Source organism: Bos taurus, chromosome 6 (assembly GCF_002263795.3).
Source record: "Bos taurus isolate L1 Dominette 01449 registration number 42190680 breed Hereford chromosome 6, ARS-UCD2.0, whole genome shotgun sequence".
In the NCBI taxonomy this organism is placed as follows: domain Eukaryota; kingdom Metazoa; phylum Chordata; class Mammalia; order Artiodactyla; family Bovidae; genus Bos; species Bos taurus.
Window position 1 is genome coordinate 72,243,916 of NC_037333.1, and position 10,170 is coordinate 72,254,085.

The 10,170-nt window shown below is 40.9% G+C and overlaps 1 protein-coding gene across 1 annotated transcript in view; it reads left to right on the top strand.

Moving 5' to 3' along the window:
- RESTA (RE1 silencing transcription factor A) overlaps positions 1-10,170 on the top strand; it is a 148,377-nt gene that overhangs the window by 56,793 nt on the left and 81,414 nt on the right. The gene's annotated exons all lie outside the window — the stretch shown is intronic.

Below are 10,170 nucleotides of genomic sequence, written 5' to 3' on the forward strand. Positions count from 1 at the left end.
TCTTTAAGAGCAGTTTGCAAGTCAAGTGTGACTCTCCCAGACCAGTGGCAATGCTCTAGAGAGACATCACTCAGCTGGTTTCAGGCTGAGCGACAGGATCTGCTGGAAGTGGCAGTTCCTAGGGAGTCATTGCCCCCTCGTGTCTCAGCGCTGGCCAGGAATTGTTCCATGACAGGAGGAACACTTGGCAAAAGTCTATAAAAGATTATTGGTGGGCTATTTCTGGTTCTTAATTTGTTGCTTCAATTAAGATTTCCTGTCATCTTATGGCTTTTTAAATTGTAATTGTCCTTCTTTTAAAACAGCAAAATTTTAAAAGGCATATTTATTATAATTAAGGACTGCCCAGGTGGCGCTAGTGGTAAAGAACCTGCCTGCCAAATGCAGGAGACATAAGAGATACGGGTTCAATCCTTGGGTCAGAAAGATCCCTTGGAGAAGGAAATAGCAACCCACTCTAGTATTCTTGCCTGGAAAATCCCATGGACAGAGGAATTTGGTGGGCTAGTCCATGGTCACAAAGAGTTTGACACGACTGAAGTGACTTAGCATAGCACATTATAATTATAAATATTCTCCTCGAAGAAAAATTTGTGTAAACATTTTTTGCTAAATTTTGATGTATTTCCTCTGTATTTTTTTTCCTACATGTAAAAAAACCTAATTTTACTTGGAGACAGAAAAAAAAAAAAAAAAAGCCACAGAACCACTGAATCTAATTTTATCATAAGTGTTATATAAATATGATCTCTTATCCACAATAAGAAAATCAACTTTTGGATATGCCAGAGTATTAAGAGTTGCCTCCTTTTTTTCTTACAAAATTTAAAACGTAAAGGATAGCATTTTTTTTTCAAGTTTTTTTTTTTTTTTTTTATGTCACACTCAGCATGCGAGATCTTAGTTCCCTAACCAGGGATCAAATCTGTGCCCCTGGCAATGGAAGCACAGAGTCTTAACCACTGGGACCACCAGGAAATCCCAGGGGCATGCATTTTATATTTGGGCTTCACAGACAAAGTGTTTGGTTTAGTCAAGAAGAAGAAGAAGAAGAAGAAAAGTATGTCAAAATAACTGTATCCCTTAAAAAAAATGATGAATAAAACAAAGTACTTCCTTAATATTGTTTGGATTTCCATGGTGGTCCAGTAGTTAAGAATCTGCCTTGCAACTCAGGGTACGTAAGTTTGATCCCTGGTCTGGGAACTAAGATCCCACATGCTGCGGAGCTACTAAGCATGCTTACTGCAATTACTGAAGCCTCACGCTCCAGAGCCTTCACCCCACAGCTAGAGAACCTGCATGCCCCAACTAGAGAGAATCTGTGCAACGTATGCCACACCTAAGATCACTAGAAGCCAATTAATAAATTAAAAGTAACTACTGTTGATCAACTATTCTGATAAACTAGGATGCCTACATCAAGGCTCATGGCCAGGTGAGTTACCTCCAGCTCCTGGTGAGGAAGTGGCTGTCCTTGAAGGTTGAATGGGGTGATTTGTGTCTGACCTGCTTTAATGCCTGAATTTCAGATTCTGCTGCTGTTCAAAATACTCTTACCTTCCTAAATCTGGCCATAGAATAGAGAAGCCAACAGAATGGAACTGATATAAAGTAGCCAGCCCACAAGTATGTACCAAACACTTACTGTGTACCAAGTTAGGAATATAGTAAAGAACATGACAAGTAAGGGTACTAGGCTCATGGAATTTACAGTCTATAGCAGATACCAGGTTTTCAGTTTCCAGAAGTGAGAGTTGTTTACTTTTCAGAGAAAATTAACAGTATAATCCTGTAGGCTCTGCATGAACAGGGCAGTGCTTCATTCATCACTGTATACTCAGTGCTCAGCACATGTAATAGATATCTGCAAATATGGATGGCATAATTGAGAGAATGGTCAGATGTAAACTGGATACTTAACAAAAAACCTAAATCAAGTTTGAGGTATGCTCTAAGAATTGCTCAAGATCATCTGGACATTGTTTCATTCCCCTTTTCAGAGTAATGAAGGAAAACATTGAAATTTATTGTTAGTCAGGAATCGAAACTTTGTTTCCTCTGTGGCATGTGGGTTGTGTATTTGTCTGTTTTGGGGAAGGAAGGAATTCAGGGAGGTTACTGATTTTGTTGTCATTATTTTGTGAGGCCTTCTGGGCTGTTTTTTTTCTTCCTTTAATCAATAAATATGGACTGTGGGCTTCCCTGGTGGCTCAGCTGGTAAAGAATCTGCCTGCCAATGCAGGAGACACAGATTCAATCCCTGGTCTAGGAAGATGTCACATACCGTGAAGCAGTTGGGACCATGAACCACACCTACTGAGCCTGTGCTCTAGAGCCCAGGAGCCGCAACTACTGAGTCCACGTGCCACAACTACTGAAGCCTGCACACTCTAGAGCCTGTGTCCGCAACAAGTGGAGCCACTGCAACGAGAAGCCCAAGCACCGCAACTAGATACTAGCCCCTGCTCCCCACAGAGAAAAGCCTGCACAGCAGTGAAGACCCAGCACAGCCAAAAATATGAAATAAAATAAATAAATATACACACTGTGCTAGGCACTGTCCCAAGCACCGAAGATAACACGATTAGTATGGCTGGCAAGATCTCTGTACCCCAGCAGTTTCTATTTCAGAACTTTCCATGGATTGGTGGGCTATTTTTTTCTACACTTACTTTGGGTGATTATAATCACTACATATCACTTTTATAATGAGAACATTTTTAAGAAGGTATAAAAAGAGACTTCTTCAACAGGATAGATACAAATCTGAGTTTCCAGTATAACACTGAGCATATTTGGGCAGCACTACTTCCATTGCACAAAATGAAAAGAAGAGCAGGCACTAATTTACCACAGAGAATATGTAAATAAGCACAACTTTTCAGTCCCTTTCAACATTTTAAATTTGTTTATTTTCTAACCAAGTGATTCCAGTTTTTTAAATTTATCCTACAGAGTGCTTGCATAAATAAAAAAGGACATATATATGTGTGCACCATTATCTGTGATGGGAGAAAATGAAAAGTAATTGAAATGTTCATCACTTGAGAATTGCATAAATAGGTCATTGTATGTTCATATAATAGAATATAATACCATTCTCTTTAAAATGGAGATCTAAATGTACTAACTTGGGAAAACATCCATGATATATTGTTACAGGATCAGGGATAGGGCCAAAAATCAGGTTACTGGTTTTACTCTTTCTTTAAAGGTATAGTTTTGTATAATAGCCAACATTTTCAAGTGTTCAGAGCTCCTTATGTGTTTGATCTTATTTACTCTTCACAGTAGCCCTGTGACGTAAGTACCGTTGCTATTCTCACTTTACAGATGAGGAAACTGACTTAAATTTGTAACTTGCTTAATGAACACAGATACCTGACTGTGCACTCATGTGCTAAGTCCCTCTGCTATATCCAGGAACCAATTACATAATTCTATCTAGCTTAGACTAGTTTCAGTTGGAATTTTCAACTTTCAATCAAGAGAATTCTCAGAAACAATCCAAATAGAGATCAACATAGACTGGATAAATTATGAGACAACAATATAATGGAATACTATGCAGCTCTTAAAAAGAAGGAACTACATATATTGGCTTAAAGCTCAACATTCAGAAAATGAAGATCATGGCATCTGGTCCCATCACTTCATGGGAAAGAGATGGGGAAACAGTGAAAACAGTGTCGGACTTTGTTTTTCTGGGCTCCAAAATCACTGCAGATGGTGACTGCAGCCATGAAATTAAAAGACGCTTACTCCTTGGAAGGAAAGTTATGACCAACCTAGATAGCATATTCAAAAGCAGAGACATTACTTTGCCATCAAAGGTTCGTCTAGTCAAGGCTATGGTTTTTCCTGTGGTCATGTATGAATGTGAGAGTTGGACTGTGAAGAAGGCTGAGCACCAAAGAATTGATGCCTTTGAACTGTGGTGTTGGAGAAGACTCTTGAGAATCCCTTGGACTGCAAGGAGATCCAACCAGTCCATTCTGAAGGAGATCAGCCCTGGGATTTCTTTGGAAGGAATGATGCTAAAAGCTGAAACTCCAGTACTTTGGCCACCTCATGCGAAGAGTTGACTCACTGGAAAAGACTCTGATGCTGGGAAGGATTGAGGGCAGGAGGAGAAGGGGACGACAGAGGATGAGATGGCTGGATGGCATCACTGACTTGATGGACGTGAGTCTGGGTGAACTCCGGGAGTTGGTGATGGACAGGGAGGCCTGGTGTGCTGCGATTCATGGGGTCGCAAAGAGTCGGATACAACTGAGCGACTGAACTGAACTGAACATATATTGACATGAAAACAAACATAAAGGAGAAAAGCAACTTTATAGAATACATGTGTTTTATAACAATAGACGTTTGTACAGAAAAGCACAGAAGTGGTGATAGTTCAGTGTCATAAAAACAATACTTTCACAAAACCCTTATAATACATATTTATACATTTGAGTTTCTTTTTGAAATACCATTATTATCAGTTTTTTTCCTGAATATAAGCCTTCCATGGTCATTGTTGTGGGAAATAATTGTTTAGTTTACTCAGGAGAGGAGAATGGGACTAAAACAGGGAAACTCTCACTTGACACACTTCTGAATTGTTTGAATTTATTAGCTGAGTTTATATGATGACAGCCCAACTCCAACTGCTGCAAGCAAAAAGAAAAAGTGTTGGAGGCAATATTGAATGGACAGCAGGCCAGCTCATAGAATCAAAGGAAAAGCTGACCAACTAAGTATAAGCCATGGCAAAGTAGAAAACCGAGGTGCCCCAGGGGCCCTAAGGCCTCAAACCAGAATGCTGAGTTCCACTAAGACTCAGTGGGCCTTTGGTCTCTGTTCCCCATGGCATGTTGGCCTCGTGCTCTCCTACCACAGTCTTTTTTTGTAGTGAGGGATCTCAGCTTCCAGCAGCTTCCAGTGACACAGACTGTTGACCCTACCAAAAAAGGAAAAGGTTGTTTTCTGAGGAAGGACTCTGAATGGTCAAAAACATACTGCAGACCAACCTCTGTGACCAGGGTAGTGGGAATTACTACTGGTCCTGATGGGTTTGATTTGAACTAGGTGCTCACTCTTCAACCTATCACCGGGGATAGGGTATGGGATTGACTAAGAAGGCAGTGGTTCCATTCCAGAAGTTAGGAGTGGACTGGAGAAGGACAGTTGAAGCTAGAAAAAAATGCTTTTTTGGAGCAGAAGAAGGGAGAATTGCTGGGCAAACCAAATGATTATGCTACATGAGCATAAATGTCCACTAAACATTTTTTAAAGCTATTTTCATCGTGAATGTGAAGTCAAGTGGGCCTTAGAAAGCATCACTATGAACAAAGCTAGTGGAGGTGATGGAATTCCAGTTGAGCTATTCCAAATCCTGAAAGATGATGCTGTGAAAGTGCTGCACTCAATATGCCAGCACATTTGGAAAACTCAGCAGTGGCCACAGGACTGGAAAAGGTCAGTTTTCATTCCAATCCCAAAGAAAGGCAATGCCAAAGAATGCTCAAACTACCACACAATTGCACTCATCTCACATGCTAGTAAAGTAATGCTCAAAATTCTCCAAGCCAGGCTTCAGCAATATGTGAACCATGAACTTCCTGATGTTCGAGCTGGTTTTAGAAGAGGCAGAGGAACCAGAGATCAAATTGCCAACATACGCTGGATCATGGAAAAAGCAAGAGAGTTCCAGAAAAACATCTATTTCTGCTTTATTGACTATGCCAAAGCCTTTGACTGTGTGGATCACAATCAACTGTGGAAAATTCTGAAAGAGATGGGAATACCAGACCACCTGATCTGCCTCTTGAGAAATTTTTATGCAGGTCAGGAAGCAACAGTTACAACTGGACATGAAACAACAGACTGGTTCCAGATGGAAAAGGAGTTCGTCAAGGCTGTATATTGTCACCCTGTTTATTTAACTTCTATGCAGAGTACATCATGAGAAACGCTGGACTGGAAGAAACACAAGCTGGAATCAAGATTGCCGGGAGAAATATCAATAACCTCAGATATGCAGATGACACCACCCTTATGGCAGAAAGTGAAGAGGAACTCAAAAGCCTCTTGATGAAAGTGAAAGAGAAGAGTGAAAAAGTTGGCTTAAAGCTCAACATTCAGAAAACGAAGATCATGGCATCCGGTCCCATCACTTCATGGGAAATAGATGGGGAAACAGTGGAAACAGTGTCAGACTTTATTTTTCTGGGCTCCAAAATCACTACAGATGGTGACTGCAGCCATGAAATTAAAAGACATTTACTCCTTGGAAGGAAAGTTATGACCAACCTAGATAGCATATTCAAAAGCAGAGACATTACTTTGCCAACAAAAGTTCGTCTAGTCAAGGCTATGGTTTTTCCTGTGGTCATGTATGAATGTGAGAGTTGGACTGTGAAGAAGGCTGAGCACCAAAGAATTGATGCCTTTGAACTGTGGTGTTGGAGAAGACTCTTGAGAGTCCCTTGGACTGCAAGGAGATCCAACCAGTCCATTCTGAAGGAGATCAGCCCTGGGATTTCTTTGGAAGGAATGATGCTAAAAGCTGAAACTCCAGTATTTTGGCCACCTCATGTGAAGAGTTGACTCACTGGAAAAGACTCTGATGCCGGGAAGGATTGGGGGCAGGAGGAGAAGGGGACGACAGAGGATGAGATGGCTGGATGGCATCACTGACTCGATGGACGTGAGTCTGGGTGAACTCCGGGAGTTGGTGATGGACAGGGAGGCCTGGTGTGCTGCGATTCATGGGGTCGCAAAGAGTCGGACATGACTGAGTGACTGATCTGATCTGATGTGTATTCAAGTGCCAAGAGTGTGTTAAGAAGGATATTTTCTGAAAGTTTTATTATCATTAAAAATTGTAATGTACAGGTAAGCAATTATAGTTAAAATCTACTTTTTTTTTCTTCTTCAATTTTTCCCTATTTTCCCTCTGGGAACATTGCACTCAGAATCTCATCTCAGCTGAACCAATCATATATCACCTTATTTCCTATGACCACAATTGGGCCTAAATGGTGGGTGTGTGATCAACATGAACCAATCAAGGTCTTGGCCCAGAAAAGGCTTTTTTTTTTTTTAAGTAATAAGGCTGTGGGGCTGTGCCTCCAGCAACCTTTTTCACCTGGAGTTGTTACAAAAGACTCATTTCCTGTCAGGTAGGAAGTTGCTAGGATAGGATCTAAAGCTGCCAATTTTGCCTCCAACTCAGGGGGGTAAAGCTAGTCTATGAATGAAGTTGTTTATGCTGAAATAAGCAAAGATGAACATGAAGAGACTAGGAGTCTTAATGCATTAGAGTCCTTGGTCCTAGGCACCCTCTGAGGCTAATGCCATCTCTACCCTCCAGCTCTCTTCTGCAAATATGACTAAATTGGACAATTTCTTCTTTACCTAAGGCTAGCTTGAGTTGGGAGTCTTCCAATTTCAGCCACAAGACTCCTAATAATTTAGATACAGATCAATAGAGCTGGGTAACTTATGGCACAATAATAAAATTCTAGGTAACTTTTACGGAGAAGGCAATGGCACCCAACTCCAGTACTCTTGCCTGGAAAATCCATGGACAGAGGAGCCTGGTGGGCTGCAGTCCATGGGGTCGCTAAGAGTCGGACACGACTGAGCGACTTCACTTTCACTTTTCTCTTTCATGCATTGGAGAAGGAAATGGCAACCCACTCCAGTATTCTTGCCTGGAGAATCCCAGGGACAGCGGAGCCTGGTGGGCTGCCGTCTATGGGGCCACACAGAGTCGGACACAACTGAAGCGACTTAGCTTAGGTAACTTTTAAAAGAACAAACTACATATATTGATATTAAAAACCCAAATATAAGAAGAAAAGTACGTTTAAAGGCAGGGTGTATTTCTGTATATGTGTGATTTTATATATACCCACATATGTAGGGAGACTATGTTCCAAAAGGTTATTGGGTCACCTCTGGAGGCTGGTATGGGCAAGACTTTCATCTTTAAATATACTTCTGTGTATTTTTAGCTTTCCTAAAATTTTATACTTTGTTTTCTATTATACTTTTATAAAACTTTTAAGCCAAAAATAACTACAGACATAATGTAGTTGTGCACATTTATGTTATACAACTTCCTACTTTATTGCCTCTATTCATTTAAGAACAGAGGTCTGGATATTTGGAGACCAGGCTTCTAGGCCACACTGTTTTGCATGTATTCTATAACCTTTGGCAAGTTGGCTTGCCTCTGTGGGCCTCAGTTTCTTCCTTCCTAAGAGGGGTACTTGAAGTAACAGTAGCTACTGTTGCAGTAGTTTCCATGGACCAAGTGTGGGGCTAAGCAGTTTCCTCACAGCAGCTCCATGAGTTGAGCATGATCCCTCTTTTCCAGATAAGAAACAGAAGCCCAAGTAAGTATTGGAATCAGAATTCAAATTCATGTTAAGCCCACTCCCCAAAGCAATGTTCTTTTTACTACATATTCTCCCAGCCACCTCCTGCCTCACGTCTCAATTCCCTGGCCCCAGAATTCAATTAAACCCAAGACTCGACTCAAAATCCTCTACCTGGACAACACTATCTTTCTAAAGTAACTTTTGGTCACTTTTATTATTGCTACATCTGTATGTATGTTGCGTCACACTTGAAGACAGGATGTCTCTACCTCAGCATTATTGTACAGGAGCCAGTGACCAGAACCATCCCAAACAAAAAGAAATGCAAGAGGGCAAAGTGGTTGTCTGAGGAGGCCTTACAAACAGCTGAGAAAAGAAGAGGCGCGAAAGACAAAGAAGAAAGGGAAAGATATACCCAACTCAATGCAGAGTTCCAGAGAACAGCAAGAGAGATAAGAAAGCCTCCTTAAGTGAAAAGTGCAAAGAAATCGAGGAAAACAATAGAATGGGAAAGACTAGAGATTTCTTCAAGAAAACTGGAGCTACCAAGGGAACATGTTATGCAAAGATGGGCACAATAAAGGACAGAAATGGCAAGGACCTAACAGAAGCAGAAGAGATTAAGAAGAGGTGGCAAGAATATACAGAAGACCTGTACAAAAAAAGGTCTTAATGACCTGGATAACCATGATGGTGTGATCACTCACCTACAGCCAGACATCCTGGAGTGTTGAAATCAAGTGGGCCTTAGGAAGCATCAATATGAACAAAGCTAGTGGAGGTGATGTAATTCAAGTTGAGCTATTTCAAATCCTAAAAGATGATGCTGTGAAAGTGCTGCACTCAATATGCCAGCAAATTTGGAAAAGTCAGCAGTCACCACAGGACTGGAAAAGGTCAATCCCAAAAAAGGGCAATGCCAAAGAATGTTCAAACTACCACACAATTGCACTTATTTCACATGCTAGTAAGATCATGCTCAAAATCCTTCAAGCTAGGCTTCAACAGTATGTGAACCGAGAACTTCCAGATGTTCAAGCTGGATTAAGAAAAGGCAGAGGAACCAGAGATCAAATTGCCAACACTCCCTGGATCATGGAAGAATCAAGAGAATTTCAGAAAAACATCTACTTCTGCTCGTTGACTACACTAAAGCCTTTGACTGTGTGGATCACAACAAACTGTGTAAAATTCTTCAAGAGATGGGAATATGGGACCACCTTACCTGCCTCCTGAGAAATCTGTATGCAAGTCAAGAAGCAACAGTTAGAACTGGACATAGAACAACTGAGTGGTTCCAAATTAGGAAAGGAGTATGTCAAGGCTGTATACTGTCACCCTGCTTATTTAACTTATATGCAAAGTACATCATGCAAAATAATGGACTAGATGAAGCACAAGATGGACTCAACATTGCAGGGAGAAATACCAATAACCTCAGATATGCAGATGACACCACCCTTATGGCAGAAAGTGAAGAGGAACTAAAGAGCCTCTTGATGAAGGTGAAAGAGGAGAGCGAAAAAGCTGGCTTAAATCTCAACATTCAGAAAACGAAGATCATGGCATCTGGTCCCATCACTTCATGGCAAATAGATGGAGAAACAATGGAAACAGACAGACTTTATCTTCTTGGGCTCCAAAATCACTGCAGATGGTGACTGCAGCCATGAAATTAAAAGACACTTGCTCCTTGGAAGAAAAGCTGTGACAAACCTAGACAACATATTGAAAAGCAGAGATATTATTTTACTGACAAAGATCCCTTTAGCCAAAGCTATGGTTTTTC